Source organism: Bombina bombina, chromosome 1 (assembly GCF_027579735.1).
Source record: "Bombina bombina isolate aBomBom1 chromosome 1, aBomBom1.pri, whole genome shotgun sequence".
NCBI classification, from domain to species: domain Eukaryota; kingdom Metazoa; phylum Chordata; class Amphibia; order Anura; family Bombinatoridae; genus Bombina; species Bombina bombina.
In genome coordinates this window covers 354,969,084-354,988,728 of record NC_069499.1, presented here as the reverse complement: position 1 = coordinate 354,988,728, position 19,645 = coordinate 354,969,084, and the positions used below count along the sequence as shown (strand labels likewise).

At 36.7% G+C, this 19,645-nt stretch overlaps 1 protein-coding gene across 8 annotated transcripts in view; it reads left to right on the top strand.

Annotated features, from left to right (window-relative positions):
* The window catches only part of OBSL1 (obscurin like cytoskeletal adaptor 1), a 320,332-nt gene that overhangs the window by 2,378 nt on the left and 298,309 nt on the right, over positions 1–19,645 (top strand). For 5 of the 8 annotated variants that reach the window (XM_053698211.1, XM_053698216.1, XM_053698217.1 and 2 more), the window contains one exon: positions 16,521–16,687. The exons of 1 other annotated variant lie outside the window; for it this stretch is intronic. The gene's annotated coding sequence lies outside the window, so the exon portion shown is untranslated. The remainder of the gene's footprint in view (positions 1–16,520; positions 16,688–19,645) is intronic. 2 more of the 8 variants (XM_053698209.1, XM_053698215.1) reach the window with 1 other exon arrangement.

Here is a 19,645-nt window from a genome sequence, read left to right as displayed (position 1 = left end):
AGTAAGCCCACAAATATAACAATATCAGAGAGGTATGGTTCTGTGACTGCATGCATTGTTACTATACATACATAGATCAATAGTGATCTCACAGGATATAACATACAACAATATCAGAGATGTATGGTTTTGTGACTGCATGCATTGTTACTATACATACATAGATCACTAGTGATCTCACAGGATATAACATACAACAATATCAGAGATGTATGGTTCTGTAACTGCATGCATTGTTACTATACATACATAGATCACTAGTAAGCCCACAAATATAACAATATCAGAGAGGTATGGTTCTGTAACTGCTTGTATTGTTATTATACATACATAAATTACTAGTAAGCCCACAGATATAACAACATCAGAGACGTATGGTTCTGTGACTGCTTGCATTGTTACTATACATATATAGATTACTAGTAAGCCCACAGATATAACAACATCAGAGAGGTATGGTTCTGTGACTGCATGCATTGTTACTATACATACATAGATCACTAGTAAGCCCACAGATATAACAATATCAGAGAGGTATGGTTCTGTAACTGCATGCATTGTTACTATACATACATAGATCACTAGTAAGCCCACAGATATAACAATATCAGAGAGGTATGGTTCTGTAACTGCTTGTATTGTTATTATACATACATAAATTACTAGTAACTTAGCCCACAGATATAACAACATCAGAGACGTATGGTTCTGTAACTGCTTGCATTGGTACTATACATATATAGATTACTAGTAAGCCCACAGATATAACAACATCAGAGAGGTATGGTTCTGTGACTGCATGCATTGTTACTATACATACATAGATCACTAGTAAGCCCACAGATATAACAATATCAGAGAGGTATGGTTCTGTAACTGCATGCATTGTTACTATACATACATAGATTGTCAGTTTATATCATCAACCCTCAGCTTTTTCACATTACTCTCTCCTCTGCTCCTAAATGTGCCTTTAGCCATTCAGCTCACCCCCTGTAGAGAGCAACTTGTGTTATCCCCTTCTTAATCTGATCCCAATATACTCACATGCATCTGTTTTTCCTCTTATCTCTACTTTCCTCAGTTCTGGGACTGTCACACAGCCTTATGCCTAGTTTTGTAGAACAGCTTTTAATAACTATATATATTACTAAAAAGTTTCTGCACATGTAAGAATTGTAATTGATATTTGCTAATATGATTATAATGGTTAATTTACATGAAATCTTTACATTTTATTTTGAAAAAAAAAGGACACTGTTTTATTTCATTAACATTTAATTTTAAATGAATTACCTTTCATTACTATGCATTTAAGGGAAGGATTTAAACACATAGTAAAAGTCCCTCATGTGCTGCTTTTCTAGATACGTATATATGCGCCAGCATCACCGGTCGCATCCTTGTCTGGAGAGGCACATGGGTGTTCTGGCAAATTTGATTATGTGTTCAGCCTCTTTCCAGGAGTAAAATATGGTCATCAGGAGCATATTTTGACCTATGGAATTAGATCTAGGGAAGCAAGAGTTGGGGTGAATCAACATTTGTGGGTAGTTCTTTGTCATGATGTCTTCCCAGTTCTATGCTCCCCAAATGATTTATTTTGTTACAAATCAGCGATTCCTAGTTTGCTGCTGAGCTCCAAGACCCCTCCATATGTCCCTGGTCTCAGGTTTATTTGCAAGACTATTTACGGCAACAGATTTCCCTATGTGTAGGGTATCATAGAGACACAATAAACCACTGATGGAAATTAATGAAAATATAATCCTGTAATGAAATAAAAGAATATTTATAGTAGAAAGTCCCTTTAAAGTGAATATTTTTGCGACAAGATAAGATCAATACTTTGATTATGTTCATTTAAATAGTATGTGTAATTGCCTCTTGTAAATATGATTAAAATTGTTATACAATAGAAAATAATAATCTTGTGTCTTTCAGAAGACACAATTATTCCTCTTTCCAAAATTGTTAATGTTTTAGAAAAAAAATTGTCAGAATTAATGTATTTTTCTTTAATGATTCAGATAGAGCATACAATTTAAGCAACTTTCTAATTTACTCCTATGATCAAATTGTCTTTGTTCTCTTGATATCTTTATTTAAAAAGCAGGAATGTGATGCATAAGAGCCGGCCCATTTTTGGTGGAGAACCTGGGTTATGCTTGCTTATTGGTGGGTAAATGTCAGCCTCCAATAAGCAAGCGCTATCCATGATGCTGAACCTAAAATGGTCTGGCTGCTAAGTTTTTTTAGGTTATAAAATTATTAGGTTATTTAGGTTATAAAATATAGAAAGAGATACAAAGACACAGTACAGTCTTAAGCTTGAATATATGAGAGCATTTTCTTCAGATATCAATATATTAAATCTAGTAAACATAACACTTGATGTGTAGTACAGTATTTTTAAACTTACACAATATACTAATAAAGAGTACATCAATATGCTTAGTATATAACAAGACATAGGAATAGGATATAACTCTCCTGATCATAAACGTATCACTTTGTAAGGAAAGAGCATGTGTACTCATAAGCAAACCTTTTTTAAAGTTAAAATGCAAGTTTAATTTTGACTTTCCTATCATTTTAATATCCCTATTGTAATTTTCATTTGTGATGCCCACTTATTTGTTTAATTTCCTACATGGTATCATTGAAGGCTTTTTATTGCATAACTGACATTAAAATTGCATTACATCACACAGTATGCAGATCTAACACTAACTGGCACTCATTTGTCTGCAAAAAAGTATGTACTATTTTATTAAACTGAGAAAGAGAAAAAAAACACTGATTATATGAAGTTGTATAGTGTGCTAATACATGTTAATACTTCAGTATCAGATGAATGCACACTTGTGCCAGTTTCAGTAGGTCATAAAAATGTTTCTGCAAAGTAGTATTGAATTCCCTGTAGACTCATAAAGTGAACCTTTTGAATGCTTCAGCTTGGACAATTTTCATGAGACTGTATGTAAAATGCTTTACTTGGGAGTGTCCATCTTGGTAGTTTAACGTTACCAACAAACTAGAATATAAAATTCTCACCGCTAGGGGCATAGTTAAATTAAGAAGATCTAGATTGATTTTCTAGCACATAAGCTGAGAGATTCTGAAGCCCTGGCGTGTGTGGGATCCTCAAGCATTGGAAGTGAACTGTTCATATTACCAGACCCCAACCGCTGGGATACAAACAGGCCCGCTATACATATCTAAAATATATTTACATTTAAGCAGGTTATGAAATGGTGATTGACCCTTGCTATATTTTATGCAAATGTAAACCTAGTTCTCCTGCCATTGTGAAACAGAGTAACTTATTTCTTAAAGGGATAGGAAAGTCAACATTAAGCTTCCATGATTCAGATAGAGCATGTCATTTTAAGACACTTTTTAATTCACTTCTGCTTTCAAATGTGCTTCGTTCTCTTAGTATCCCTTGTTGAAAAATGAATACACACATATCATAAACTAGTGGGAACTGCTGCTAATTGGTGCCTGCACACATTTGTTTCTTCTGATTGGCTAACTAGATTTGCTCAGGTAGCTGTCAGTAGTGCACTGTTCATTCAGCAAGGGAAACAATAGAAAGAAGCTCTCTCTCTCACACAAACACCACGCACACACTCTCTTACACACACAAAGACACTAACACTCTCCCACAAACACCATGCACACACTCTCTCACACACACAAAGACACTTACACTCACACAAACACCATGCACACACTCTCTTACACACACAGACACTAACACTCTCACACAAACACCACGCACGTACTCTCTCACACACACACAGGCACTAACTCTCTCACACAAACACCATGCACACACTCTCACACAAAGACACTAACACTCACAAAAAACTCTAACCCATACACCACACACACTCTCTCTCACACACACCCAAAGACACTAACACTCTCACACAAACACCACGCACACACTCACACACACACAGACACTATAACACTCTCTGACACATGTGCGATCTCTCACACACAAATACACTTACTCTTTCATACACAGACAAAAAGACACAGACACTCTCACACAGAAAGGCACACACACACAGACACACTCCCATACTCAAACACACACACGCAAGAGAGAAATAACTGTCATGTACAGTGTGTTGCAAATGCGCAATGTTATCTTTTTGGCTGTGGCTGTTGTTTTCCACCAAACCCTGACATTTGCATGTCTGGGCTTTACTCAGCTTCAAACTTAGACACACAAATGGAAAGCCAAACGGGTCATTCCCGGACAGGTGGCAACCCTAATCAGAGGCACAGTATATTTTTCCTCTATAAAAAAAATCAGATAAGTTCCCATTGGTCACAACTAAATCCTAAAGTAATCCCCAATGCCTTTTTTTCTGAATCCCCAATGCCTTTTTTCTGAATGTCAGGTAATAGACAAATCAATTTTTAAATATAGTATTGCTTAGTATATGCAGCTAACATAATCTGACACAAGTTTAGTGCTTTCATTCACATACTAGAGAGGTTCATTACACACATTAGTAACATTTTCAGTGGTGTTCTGTAATAATAGATCATCAGCGGATAGAGGAAATGGGAAAATTTGTAAAAAAAATACATTTAGCTTGGACCCCTCATTCTCTAACCTCTTCAGTAGATGATATGCTTCTATTCATACATTACACCACTAAGCAAATGACTGAAGGATATTACTTAAAGGGACAGTCTACTCCAGAATTGTTATTGTTTAAAAAGAGAGATAATCGCTTTATTACCCATTGCCCAGTTTTGTATAACCAACACAGTTATATTAATATCCTTTTTACCTATGTGATTACCTTGTTTCTAAGCCTCTGGAGACTGCCCCCTTATTTCAGTTCTTTTGACAGACTTGCATTTTAGCCAATCACGGCTGACTTATAAATAACTGCACAGGAGTGGGCATAATGTTATCTATTTGGCACACATGAACTAGCCCTGTCTAGCTGCGAAAAAATGTCAAAATGCACTGAGATATGGCGGACTTCAAGGGCTTAGAAATTAGCATATGAGCTTACCTAGGTTTAGCTTTCAACAAAGAATACCAAGAAAACAAAGGAAAATTGATTATAAAAGTAAATTGGAAAGTTGTTTAAAATTGCATGCCCTAAATGAATTATAAAAGTTAAATTATGAATAGACTGTCCCTTTAAACTCCAAGAGTGCCATAGCAGCGGTCGAATCAAACCACAAATACTGGTAGAAAAAGGAGATTGCAGGCAGTGCTCTTGAAGGTAAAAATCCAATCTTTATTCCAAAAGAACTTTGACAAGTTAAAAGACTTTCAAGTAAAAAAATTACACACAAATACAAGACAGGAGGACATGCAGACAATTTTCTAATGCGTTTCGTGCCCCCTACAGGCATTTACTCATAGATATACCCCATACCTAGTGAGTATCCTATATATACCCCCACCAATTACACATTAACATCTAAGTGTGCACATAAAAAAAACAACCTAAATGTGTCTTAATAGGAATACTGTTTGGGAACACAAAATATTAGGGAAAACAAATCCTCTATAAATTCTTATGCAAACTTATACACAATCAATGTAAATAAAAACTAACAGAGAAAATAAGTGCTAAGTTAGCAACCAAAAAATAGTAATAATGATAATAATGTAAAGAAACAAAATTATTATATGTATGAATAAACATTATATTGATCCTACATTTCATGATGCTATAGTATAAAATTACAAAGAAAAATATTACAGTAATATATAATTTATAGATGGATTCAACACACTACCAAGATAATTCATCATATGGAGACATTGGAAGGATAACGTAGGTTTTATTGTTAATTGGTCCACACAGTCATGCAGATTTATGTATGAATAAAATAATTGATATCGCATTCCCTATTCATGCCTAGGGGGCTACGTGTTTTGAGCTTAAGAATCTAATAGAGCTCCTTTTTCTCCAAAATTGTATATCTGTTTCCTCCTCTAGAAGGCGCTATAGCTTTATCTATAACCTGCAAAGTCATGTCAGCTATATTAGTGAAGTGTTCACTGTTAAAATGATTGGCTACTGCAGACTCCTTTACATAATTCTTAACGTCTCTGGCATGTTCTCCGAATCGTTTTCTTATCTGCCTTGACGTTTGACCTATGTATTGACACTGACATAAATTTTGCCCCATCGCAGTGCCACATATTTGCCGGTAGAAATTGTTGTCAAACATAACATTTTTGTGAGAAAGCAAGAACCTTAAACATCCCCAATGTAATGCTGTATAATAGGGTCTAGGCCCATTTCTCTTTCAAGAAAAAATTATACTGCCAAAATACCAAGATGTTGAGATATGCAAGTATAAAGAGAGGTAATATCAATAACCAACCAAGTATATTCAGGACACCAATTTACAGATGCAAGGGACTGTAATAGATGGAAACTATCCCTAAGATAAGACAATTGGTAGCTAGGGGTTGAAGTATGCCATCTAATCATGCCCCCAAAGGCTCAAATAAGGACCCCACAGTGCCTCACCCGACCCAATAAGTCTACCCGGAGGGCAGTGGTGGTCCTTATGAACCTTGGGGACATGGTAAAATATGGGGATAAGAGGATTTTCAGGGAGTAGATCATCTACATCTGAATCTTTAAAGATACCCAGGTTAACTCCTTAAAAAATGAGCTGTTTTAATTATTGTCTATATTTTACCATTGGGTTGAAAGAGAGTTTTTGGTAAACATTTGTATCAGACAACTAGAGGGGGGGCAGCGCGGGTACCAGGATTCTCCTCCAGAATATCGTCCTAAACCATTTTCAAATAGGCATCAATAAGAGGCCCTCTAAAAATCACTGAATAAAATTCTAATCTAGTTTTTTTGGGCTATAGGAGTTCCTGAGGGGAAAATTCCTTAGTTTCACCAGTAAACATTTCAGTGAGATTGGCAACAGTATAGGCTTAACTGAACGATAAATGAGCTGTGTCCTGTATTGATATATCAGGGGACATCAGCTCTTCAAACTCAGCAAATGTTTCCTCATGTTGTTTATTGGTGAGAGAAAAGAAACTTTTAAGTGACAACTTACGTATGAACTTATTAATATCAAGTAGTCTATTAAAACTAGAAAAATGATCAATAGGGGCAAACCCCAAACCCTTAGACAAAACTCTTTTTTTTATCAGCTGTAAGAGTATAATTTGATAAGTTCATAATAGTAAAGCCATCTGTATTAGCCTCATCAGTACAATTCAAATTGACAATGTCTTTGCCATCTACTAATGTCCCTTCTTCTTGTGTTTTCCTTTGCCTTTTTCTTCTCCATCTTCTTCTCTTCCTTTTCCTTGTTGTGTGGGCTCTGTGCGTTTTTGGTTTCACTACTGGCGGTGCTTCCTCGAATTCCTCCCCCGGCGTTTCCTGTAAAAAAATACAAGAAGAAGGGGAAGGGGATAGGGAAGAGAGAGAGAGAGAGAGAGAGAGAGAGGAAGAGCAAGTGGAGACATATGATGTCCCAGACAAGGAGGCATCTGTATCTGTTGAATCTCCTTCTAAACCACTGAAAGCCACTTTTCTTTTATCTTTCTTTTTTAAGATGGATTTCTGTGTTTTTTGTGGGTGTTCCTCCTTAGACTGGGACTGCTTGTCTTTTCCTTTTTCTGTTTTAATGGCGATTAGCTCTTTGTTGGCGACGTAGTGCAGCCCAATTGTAAACCCTTTGTTGTTCATAATCTTCTTTATCTCAACTGAACTTTTCCCCTTTCCTTGTAGCTTGTTCCTTGTCTTGTTTAGCTAGGGTTTCTACCATTTTCCTGTTATATGTTGCATATTGAGGGCTATCTTCAAGTGACTTAAGTTCCTCTTAGAGTTTTGAAATACAAGTATTTAATTTTATTCACTTTTTATCTTTGACCCTGATAAGGATATTATTCAGTTTGAAGGAACACTCTGACAGGGCAGTATTCCAATCATCCATATCTTCAGTATTGTCAAACTAAAAAGAGGGGTATTTTTTAATACGTAACCCCCAGGGAATTCTTTGTGACTCCACATATTTCTTGAAAGCAACAATGTCCCACATTATTCTTAGATCAGTTATTAATGACTGTTCTAAAGTTTTAAATTGCAATTTAATTTCAGGATTGACATTGATAGCCTCTTCCTTAGAAAAAAATGTGATAAAAGTAATCTTGTTTAGTGTCCAGATCAAAAAGGACATCATGATTTTGAGGGTCTCTTGAGTCTGTAAATTGGTGTCTTGTATATACTTGGTTGGTTATTGATATTACCTCTCTTTATACTTGCATACCTCAACATCTTGGTATTTTGGCAGTAGAATTTTTTCTTGAAAGAGAAATGGGCCTACACCCTATTATACAGCATTACATTGTGGATGTTTTAAGGTTTTTGCTTTCTCACAATTTTTTTATGTTTGACAACAATTTCTACCGGCAAATATGTGGCACAGCGATGGGGGCAAAATTTGCCCCTGCCTTTGCCAATCCATTTGTCTCTTAATGGGAAGTTACTTACATTTATAGTACCCTCAATCCTTGGCTTGAAGACATCTATTTGTTTGTAAGATACACAGCTGATCTTTTGGTAATTGTAAAAAAACCTGTAAATGATGAGACGTTTTACTTATTTTTACAGTATCTCAATAATAACTATATGAATTTCAGGTTCACTGGTGCATATAGTCAATGTGAGGTTAACTATCTAGACCTCACTTTACAGATTAATGACAATAGCATAGTCTCTCTAGGACATATAGAAAACCCACGACAGGTAACACCATTTTACATGCCTCTTCCTAACACCCTAGTCATTTAATTCAATCAAGTCATTTAATTCAAAGTCAGTTTATTAGATTAAAAAGAAACACAAAATCTGAAGCTATTTATAAGCAACAATCCATTGAATTAAAACTCATACATAGGGGCTATGATGCCATTAAAATAGATAAGTGCTGCAGAGAAATTAAGACCTATAATGTTCATCAACAAAAAACTAATACTACAAATCAAAAAAGGTAGTGATTTTAAAAATTCAATAGTATTTACTACCGAGTATTCACAACAATTCCAAGAAATAGTTAAAATTTTAAAAAACATCTTCATCTACTTCGTAGTGATGATATACTTAAACCATTTATTAAAACATGTAAGTTTGTTCCTAAGAAACCTAGAACATTAAGGCAAAGACTGTCACCTATTAAGGTCAAAAACAAAATGTCATCAGGGCATACATGGTTAGCCAAAAAGGGCAACTTCAGATGTGGTAGTAGAGGTTGCAATATGTGTCCCAATATATACTTAGGTACTACCTTTACTTGTAGTACCAATTTTTGGAATTTTAATATTGATTTTTACGCTAATTGTAGCACCACTTTGTGGTTTATTTATGTCAGTGTCATTACATAGGTCAAACGTCAAGGCAGATATGAAAACGTTTTGGAGAACATGCCTGAGACGTTAAGAATTATGTAAAGGAGTCTGCAGTAGCCAATCATTTTAACTGTGAACACTTCACTAATATAGCTGACATGACTTTGCAGGTTATAGATAAAGCTATAGCACCCTTTAGAGGAGGAACCAGATATAACATTTTGGAGAAAAACAAGCTCTATTGGATTCCTAAGCTCAAAATACGTAGCCCCCTAGGCATGAATAGGGAATGTGATATCAATTATTTTATTGATACAAAAATCTGCATGACTGTGTGGACCAATTAACCCCTTAATGACCACAGCACTTTTCCATTTTCTGTCCGTTTGGGACCAAGGCTATTTTTACATTTCTGCAGTGTTTGTGTTTAGCTGTAATTTTCCTCTTGCTCATTTACTGTACCCACACATATTATATGCCGTTTTTCTCGCCATTAAATGGACTTTCTAAAGATACCATTATTTTCATCATATCTTATAATTTACTATAAAAAAAATTATAAAATATGAGGAAAAATGGAAAAAAAACACACTTTTTCTAACTTTGACCCCCAAAATCTGTTACACATCTACAACCACAAAAAAACACCCATGCTAAATAGTTTCTAAATTTTGTCCTGAGTTTAGAAATACCCAATGTTTACATCTTCTTTGCTTTTTTTGCAAGTTATAGGGCCATAAATACAAGTAGCACTTTGCTATTTCCAAACCATTTTTTTCCAAAATTAGCGCTAGTTACATTGGAACCCTGATATCTGTCAGGAATACCTGAATATCCCTTGACATGTATATATTTTTTTTTAGTAGACATCCCAAAGTATTGATCTAGGCCAATTTTGGTATATTTCATACCACCATTTCACCGCCAAATGCGATCAAATACAAAAAATCGTTCACTTTTTCACAAATATTTTCACAAACTTTCGGTTTCTCACTGAAATTATTTACAAACAACTTATGCAATTATGGCATAAATGGTTGTAAATTCTTCTCTGGGATCCCCTTTGTTCAGAAATAGCAGACATATATGGCTTTGGCGTTGCTTTTTGGTAATTAGAAGGCCGCTAAATGCCACTGCGCACCACAAGTGTATTATGCCCATCAGTTAAGGGGTTAATTAGGGAGTTTTTAGGGAGCTTGTAGGGTTAATTTTAGCTTTAGTGTAGTAGACAACCCCAAGTATTGATCTAGGCACATTTTGGTATATTTCATGCCACCATTTCACCGCCAAATGCGATCAAATTAAAAAAAACGTTAAATTTTTCACAATTTTAGGTTTCTCACTGAAATCATTTACAAACAGCTTGTGCAATTATGGCACAAATGGTTGTAAATGCTTGTCTGGGATCCCCTTTGTTCAGAAATAGCAGACATATATGACTTTGGCGTTGCTTTCTGGTAATTAGAAGGCTGCTAAATCCTGCTGCGCCTCACACGTATATTATGGCTAGCAGTGAAGGGGTTAATTAGGGAGTTTGTAGGGAGTTTGCAGGGTTAATTTTAGCTTTAGTGTAGAGATCAGCCTCCCACCTGACACATCCCACCCCCTGATCCCTCCCAAACAGCTCCCTTCCCTCCCCCACCCCACAATTGTCCCCGCCATCTTAAGTACTGGCAGAAAGTCTGCCAGTACTAAAATAAAAGGGTTTTTTAATTTTTTTTAGCATATTTACATATGCTACAGTGTAGGATCCCCCCCTTAGCCCCCAACCTCCCTGATCCCCCCCAAAACCGCTCTCTAACCCTCCCCTCTGCCTTATTGGGGGCCATCTTGGGTACTGGCAGCTGTCTGCCAGTACCCAGTTTGCAAAAAAAAAGTGCTTTTTTTTATTTTTTTGTTTTTTTTTCTGTAGTGTAGCTTCCCCCCCCACACAGACAAACCCCCACCACCTTGCTTATCATTTTTTTTTATACTTTTAAGACCGTTTTTTAACATGATTTATTAAAGATTTTCTGTAGTGTAGCGGTTCCCACCCGCTCCCTCCCCGTGCACGCGCCCGCCCCCGCCCTCCCGTGCACGCGCGCGCGTCCGTGCGCGCCCCCGGTCACCCCCGCCCACGATCCCGCCCCCCTCCACATCAGCAGGGCCATCGATGGCCGCCACCCGCCTCCCGGTCCGGCTCCCACCCACCAACGCCGCAAGCCACCGATCTCCGGTGCAGAGAGGGCCACAGAGTGGCTCTCTCTGCACCGGATGGCTTAAAAAGGTTATTGCAGGATGCCTCCATATCGAGGCATCACTGCAATAACCGGAAAGCATCTGGAAGCGAGCAGGATCGCTTCCAGCTGCTTTCCACACTGAGGACGTGCAGGGTACGTTCTCAGGCGTTAACTGCCTTTTTTCTGAGGACGTACCCTGCACGTCCTCAGTCGTTAAGGGGTTAAAGGAACAGTCTAGTCCAAAATAAACTTTCATGATTCAGATAGGGCATGTAATTTTAAACAACTTTCCAATTTACTTTTATCACCAATTTTCTTTGTTCTCTTGGCATTCTTAGTTGAAAGCTTAACCTAGGAGGTTCATATGCTAATTTCTTAGACCTTGAAGGCCACCTCTTTTCAGAATGCATTTTAACAGTTTTTCACCACTAGAGGGTGTTAGTTCATGTGTTTCATATAGATAACACTGTGCTAATGCACGTGAAGTTATCTGGGAGCCAGCACAGTCTGTCAAAATAACTAAAATAAAGGGGCAGTTTGCAGAAGCTTAGATACAAGATAATCACAGAGATAAAAAGTATATAAATATAACTGTGTTGGTTATGCAAAATTGGGGAATGGGTTATAAAGGGATTATCTATCTTTTAAAACAATATCAATTCTGGTGTAGACTGTCCCTTTAACAATAATACCTACTTTATCCTTCCAATGTCTCTATATGATGAATTAGCTTGGTAGTGTGTAGAATCCATCTATAAATTATATATTACTGTAATATTTTTCTTTGTAATTTTATACTATAGCATCATGAAATGTATGATCAATTTAATGTGTATTATACATAAAATAATTTTCGGCCAGATTACGAGTTTTGCGTTAGAAGCTATGCGGTGCTAACAAGCAGTTTTTTCTAACCGCTCACTTACATGCAGCGCTGGTATTACGGGTTTTTACAAACCCGGCGTTAAAAGGCAAGATGTGAGCATAGAGGAAAATTGTGCTCCTTACCGCACTTAAATACCAGCGCTGCTTAAGTCAGCGGTGAGCTGGTCGTATGTGCTCGTGCACGATTTTCCCATAGACATCAATGGGGAAAGCCAGCTGAGAAAAAGTCTAACACCTGTCAAAAAGCAGCGTAAAACTCAGTAACGCAGCCCCATTGATTCCTATGGGGAAACACATTTTATGTTTACACCTAACACCCTAACATGAACCCCGAGTCTAAACACCCCTAATCTTACACTTATTAACCCCTAATCTGCTGCCCCCGACATCGCCGACACCTACATTATATTTATTAACCCCTAATCTGCCGCTCCAGACATCGCCGCCACCTACATTATATTTATTAACCCCTAATCTGCTGCCCCCAACATCGCAGACACCGACATTATATTTATTATCCCCTAATCTGCCGACCCCAATGTCGCCGCAACCTACCTACACTTATTAACCTCTAATCTGCCACCCCCAACGTCGCCGCCACTGTATTAAATGTATTAACCCCTAAATCTAAGTCTAACCCTAACCCTAACACCCCCTAACTTAAATATAATTTAAATAAATCTAAATAAAATTACTATAATTAACTAAATTATTCCTATTTAAAACTAAACACTTACCTATAACATAAACCCTAAGCTAGCTACAATATAACTAATAGTTACATTGTAGCTAGCTTAGGGTTTATTTTTATTTTACAGGCAAGTTTGTATTTATTTTAACTAGGTACAATAGTTATTAAATAGTTATTAACTGTTTAATAACTACCTAGCTAAAATAAAGACAAATTTACCTGTAAAATAAAACCTAACCTATGTTACACTAACACCTAACACTACACTACAATTAAATAAATTAACTAAATTAAATACAATTAAATAAATTCAATTAAATTAGCTAAATCACAAAAAAACAACGACACTAAATTACAGAAAATAAAAAACAAATTACAGATCTTTAAACTAATTACACCTAATCTAAGAGCCCTATTAAAATAAAAAAGCCCCCCCAAAATAAAAAAAAAAAACCCTAGCCTAAACTAAACTATTAATAGCCCTTAAAAGGGCCTTTTGCGGGCCATTGCCCCAAAGAAATCAGCTCTTTTACTTGTAAAAAAAAATAATACAAACAACCCCCCCAACAGTAAAACCCACCGCCCACACAACCAACCCCCAAAATAAAAAGCTAACTATAAAAACCTAAGCTCCCCATTGCCCTGAAAAGGGCATTTGGATGGGCATTGCCCTTAAAACGGCATTTAGCTCTTTTGCAGGCCCAAAGTCCCTAACCTAAAAAATAAACCCACCCAATACACCCTTAAAAAAATCCTAACACTAACGCCCAAGATTCACTTACCGGGAGAAGTCTTCATCCAAGCGGCAAGATGACATCAACAAAGCCGGCAGAAGTGGTCCTCCAGATGGGCAGAAGTCTTCATCCAGACGGCATCTTCTATATTCATCCTTCCGACGCGGAACGGCTCCATCTTCAAGACATCCGGCGCAGAGCATCCTCTTCAAACGACGGCTTCTTCTGAATGAATATCACTTTAAGTGACGTCATCCAAGATGGCGTCCCTTAGATTCCGATTTGCTGATAGAATTCTATCAGCCAATCAGAATTAAGGTAGAAAAAATCCTATTGGCTGATGCAATCAGCCAATAGGATTGAGCTGGCATTCTATTGGCTGTTCCAATCAGCCAATAGAATGCTAGCTCAATCCTATTGGCTGATTGGAACAGCCAATAGAATGCCAGCTCAATCCTATTGGCTGATTGCATCAGCCAATAGGATTTTTTCTACCTTAATTCTGATTGGCTGATAGAATTCTATCAGCCAATCGGAATCTAAGGGATGCCATCTTGGATGACGTCACTTAAAGTGATATTCATTCGGAAGAAGCCGTTGTTTGAAGAGGATGCTCCGCACCGGGTGTCTTGAAGATGGAGCCGCTCCACGTCGGAAGGATGAAGATAGAAGAGGCCGTCTGGATGAAGACTTCTGCCCATCTGGAGGACCACTTCTGCCCGTCTGGAGGACTACTTCTGCCGGCTTCATTGAGGACATCTTGCCGCTTGGATGAAGAGTTCTCCCGGTAAGTGATCTTCTGGGGTTAGTGTTAGGATTTTTTTAAGGGTGTATTGGGTGGGTTTATTTTTTAGGTTAGGGACTTTGGGCCTGCAAAAGAGCTAAATACCCTTTTAAGGGCAATGCCAATCTAAATGCCATTTTCAGGGCAATTAGGAGCTTAGGTTTTTTTAGTTAACTTTTTATTTGGGGGGTTGGTTGTGTGGGTGGTGGATTTACTGTTGGGGGGTTGTTTGTATTTTTTTTTTACAGGTAAAAGAGCTGATTTCTTTGGGGCAATGCCCCACAAAAGGCCATTTTAAGGGCTATTGATAGTTTAGTTTAGGCTAGGGTTTTTTTTTTATTTTGGGGGGGGCTTTTTATTTTGATAGGGCTCTTAGATTAAGTGTAATTAGATCTGTAATTTGTTTTTTATTTTCTGTAATATAGTGTTTTTTTGTGATTTAGCTAATTTAATTCAATTTATTTAATTGTATTTAATTTAGTTAATTTATTTAATTGTAGTGTAATGTTAGGCGTTAGTGTAACATAGGTTAGGTTTTATTTTACAGGTAAATTTGTCTTTATTTTAGCTAGGTAGTTATTAAATAGTTAATAACTATTTTAATAACTATTCTACCTAGTTAAAATAAATACAAACTTGCTTGTAAATTAACAATAAACCCTAAGCTAGCTAAAATGTAACTATTAGTTATATTGTAGCTAGCTTAGGGTTTTATAGGTAAGTATTTAGTTTTAAATAGGAATAATGTAGTTAATGATAGGAATGTTATTTAGATTTATTTAAATTATATTTAAGTTAGGGGGTATTAGGGATAGGGTTAGACTTAGATTTAGGGGTTAATACATTTAATATAGTGGCTGCAACGTTGGGGACGGCAGATTAGGGGTTAATGAATGTAGGTAGGTGTCGGCGATGTTGGGGGCGGAAGATTAGGGGTTAATAATATTTAACTAGTGTTGGAGTGCGGCGGTTTAGTGGTTAATATGTTTATTATAGTGGCGGCGATGTCTGGAGCGGCAGATTAGGAGTTAAAATTTTTATTTAAGTATTTGCGATGCGGGAGGGTCTCGGTTTAGGGGTTAATAGGTAGTTTATGGGTGTTAGTGTACTTTTTAGCACTTTAGTTATGAGTTTTATGCTACGGCGTTGTAGTGTAAAACTACTGACTTTAAAATGCGTTCGGGATCTTGGAGGTAGAGGGTGTACCGCTCACTTTTTGGCCTCCCAGGACAGACTCGTAATACCGGCGCTATGGAAGTCCCAGAGAAAAAAGGGTTTATGAAGTTTACGTAAGTCGGTTTGTGGTAAGGCCAAAGAAGTGTGCGGTACACCTATACCTGCAAGACTCGTAATAGTAGCGGGTGTAAAAAAGCAGCTTTAGGACCTGTTAACGCTGCTTTTTTACCTTAACGCACAACTCGTAATCTAGCCGTTTGTTTCTTCACATTATTATCATTATAATTATTATTTTTTCGGTTGCTAACTTAGCACTTATTTTCTCTGTTAGTTTTTATTTACATTGATTGTGTATAAGTTTGCATAAGAATTTATAAAGGATTTATTTTACCTAATATTTTGTGTTCCCAAACAGTATTCCTATTAAGACACATTTAGGTTGTTTTGTTGTGTGCACATTTAGAGGTTAATGTGTAACTGGTGGGGGTATATATAGGATACTCACTAGGTATGGGGTATGTCTATGAGTAAGTGCCTGTAGGGGGCACGAAACGCGTTAGACGATTGTCTGCATATCCTCCTGTCTTGTGTTTGTGCTTACATTTTTGACTTGAAAATCTTTTTAACTTGCCAAATTTCTTTTGGAATAAAGATTGGATTTTTACCTTCAAGAGCAGTGCCTACAATCTCCTTTCTCTTCCAAGATGGTGGCGCCCAGTGTGAAGATGCAGGGCTTCAGTAAACAGTACCTGTAAAGGGTTAAAAAAAGGGAACGGCTTTAAAGAGAGATCCAGACACAGGAGAAAATACAATAACATGGTGAGTAGTAACCACTTAGCAGAAGTAGTTTGCAACAATGTTTATAGCAATGTTATACATAGTTGCAAACACTGGTGTCATACAATGCTAAAGACATGAGCACGCTCCTTAGCTCTTATCAGCCTACCTAGGTTTCAACAATGGATACCAAGAGAACAAAGCAAATTTGATAATAGAAGAACATTAGACAGTTGCTTAAAATGGCTTGCTCTATCTAAATCATGAAAGAGACATACAAGTGCAATCACAATGCTGTAATGAGAATTGTGTTATTAGACTATGGGGCCAATTTAGCTGTGCTGTGAATGCCGGCTCATCAGAAACATAACTGCTGCTCCTTAACTTATCCGCCACCTTGGAGACATCCGACAGCAATCATCCCGATCAGATACGATTGGGATGATTGGCACCCCCTGCTAGCGGCTGATTGGCCGAGAATCTGTAGGAGGAGGCATTGCACAAGACTTTCACTAGAAATGCTTGTGCAATGTTAAATGCCGACAGTGTATGCTGTCAGCATTTAGCGATGTCGGGCTACAGCGGATCATGTCTGCCCCCATCATAATAAATCGGCCCCTATTTCTTGTATATAACTATGGGGTCAATTGCAGTTTAACAAAAGATTTATCTACAAAAATCTCCATAGACTTTAATGGTGAACTTTGTGGAAAAATCATTAGATAAACTTTTTTAAAGTATTGTGATTGACCCCTATGTGTTTAACCCCTGCATGTTTGGTTTACTATTTCCAGTAATGAATATTTTATCATGCGCTGATGAAATTGTATTGTCATGCAGGGTCTCTTTTACAAGGTTTCTGTATAGAAAAGTACCTATAATTTTATTATGAAGTAGTTTTTTATATGTGCATTTTGAATTGGTTCATATCACACAATTTTGTTTAGAATTTTAATGTAATTTAGTAGGAGTTATGTACTATTCATTGTGGTATGTTTATTTATTGGTAATATTTACTTTAAATGGATATTAGACAGTGCTCCTTTGGTAAAAACAAATATGTTAAATCAAAGTAAATATAAAAAGAAAAATAGTGTGTAAAAACAGCAAATAACTTACTTGTTTTCTTGCAAAATTAGCATTTAGAAATTCTGTGTAGCAACTGCCCTCAGTGTTTTAAGAGCAGAGGATTTTCAAAACCTAACGGCTAGATTACGAGTCTTGCGTTAGACTTAAAAAGCAGCGTTGAGAGGTCCCAACGCTGCTTTTTAATGCCCGCTGGTATTATGAGTCAGGCAGGAGAGGGTCTACCGCTCACTTTTCTTCCACGACTCAAACTTACCGTAAATCCCCTTACGTCAATTGCGTATCCTATCTTTTTAATGGGATTTGCCTAACGCCGGTATTACGAGTCTTGGAAAAAGTGAGCAGTACACCCTCTCCTGTCAAGACTCCTACCGCATTTAAAAGTCAGTAGTTAAGAGTTTTGTGGGCTAACGCCGTAACATAAAACTCTTAACTAAAGTGCTAAAAAGTACACTAACACCCATAAACTACCTATTAACCCCTAAACCGGGCACCCCAACATCGCAAACACTTAAATAAAGTTTTTAACCCCTAATCTGCCGACCGGACATCGCCACCATTGTAATAAATATATTAACCCCTAAACCGGCCGCACTGCGGCCTCGCAAACACTAGTTACATTTTATTAACACCTAATCTGACGTCCTTAACATCGCCAACACCTATCTATATTTATTAACCCCTAATCTGCCGCCCCCAACGTCACCGCTACTATATTAAATTTATTAACCCCTAAACCTAAGTCTAACCCTAAGTCTAACCCCCCTAAATTAGATATAATTTAAATAAAGCGAAATAAAATTACTACAATTAAATAAATTAATCCTATTTAAAACTAATTACTTACCTATAAAATAAACCATAAGATAGCTACAATATAACTAATAGTTACATTTGTATCTATCTTAGGGTTTATATTTGTTTTACAGGCAACTTTGTATTTATTTTAACTAGGTACAATAGTTATTAAATAGTTAATAACTATTTAATAACTACCTAGTTAAAATAAGTACAAATTTACCTGTAAAATAAACCCTAATCTAAGTTACAATTACACCTAACACTACACTATCATTAAATTAATTTACAAAATTACATACAGTTAAATACAATTAAATTAAATAAACTAAAGTACAAAAAAAAAGAAACACTAAATTACAGAAAATAAAAAAATTATTACAATTTTTTTAAACTAATTACACCTTATCTAATCCCCCTAATAAAATAAAAAAGCCCCCCAGAATAATAAAATTCCCTACTCTATACTAAATTACAAATAGCCCTTAAAAGGGCCTTTTGTGGGGCATTGCCCCAAAGTAATCAGCTCTTTTACCTGTTAGATTAAGGTGTAGACATAAAATTAATTTCCCCATAGGAATCAATGGGGCTGCGTTAGGAGCTGAACGCTGCTTTTTTGCAGGTGTTAGGTTTTTTTCAGCCGGCTCTGCTCCATTGTTTCCTATGGGGAAATTGTGCATGTTTAGCCAGCTCACCGCTACGGTAAGCAACGCTGGTATTGAGGTGAGATGTGGAGCTAAATTTTGCTCTACGCTCACTTTTTTGCAGCCTACGCAAGGTTTAAAAAAATCCGTAATACCAGCGTTGTCTTAAGGGAGCGTTAAAAAAAAAAAGCCTCGTTAGCAACGCACCCCTGTTACCGCAAAACTTGTAATCTAGGCGTAACTTTTTATTCTGTCAGTTCGGGGCATGAGCAAATTTGGCTCCCTATAATGTAGTCTATTTACTAGCCTAGAAGTTTTATTACATCAGGCTAAGATACAACTTCCTACAAAGACCTCCTCCTTGTAGGGCTGTGACAGGAAGCACAAATATAGTGTAAAAAAAAAAAAAGTTAAAACCCAATTAAATGGATAAATAATACATATTGCAATGATTTCTATTGTTTCTATTAAG